General features: G+C 42.1%; 1 long non-coding RNA gene across 1 annotated transcript in view; it reads left to right on the top strand.

The window, feature by feature from the left end:
- The window catches only part of LOC116669849 (uncharacterized), a 6,246-nt gene that overhangs the window by 2,326 nt on the left and 3,597 nt on the right, over positions 1–323 (top strand). The window lies entirely within an intron of this gene.

Consider the following 323-nt stretch of genomic DNA (forward strand, 5'->3'; position numbering starts at 1 on the left):
CCAGAGTAACTCGCTGAGAAAATTCAAATTGTGCTCTCGCGAGAACTTTTCCGGGGTAATAGATGAAAAAAGGAAAATGGCAAAGATATGTTTTAGTTCAAACACTCAAATGAAGTTACTTAGTTGTTTCGCCAAAAAGAAGAAGCATCGTTGCTAACTGGATAGTCTATATGTCGAAGACGTTTACTGGATTGTTCAGGTGCCGCTGGAAATTCCACCGGAAATCCCTCATTTTGGCCCGATGTCCGTCACCTTCCTCTTTCTATGTGTTGGTGTTCTAAACTCCGGTTGATTCATGAGGACTATGGTTAACTGCTCCTCAG

Source organism: Etheostoma spectabile, chromosome 20, assembly GCF_008692095.1.
Source record: "Etheostoma spectabile isolate EspeVRDwgs_2016 chromosome 20, UIUC_Espe_1.0, whole genome shotgun sequence".
Lineage (NCBI taxonomy): Eukaryota > Metazoa > Chordata > Actinopteri > Perciformes > Percidae > Etheostoma > Etheostoma spectabile.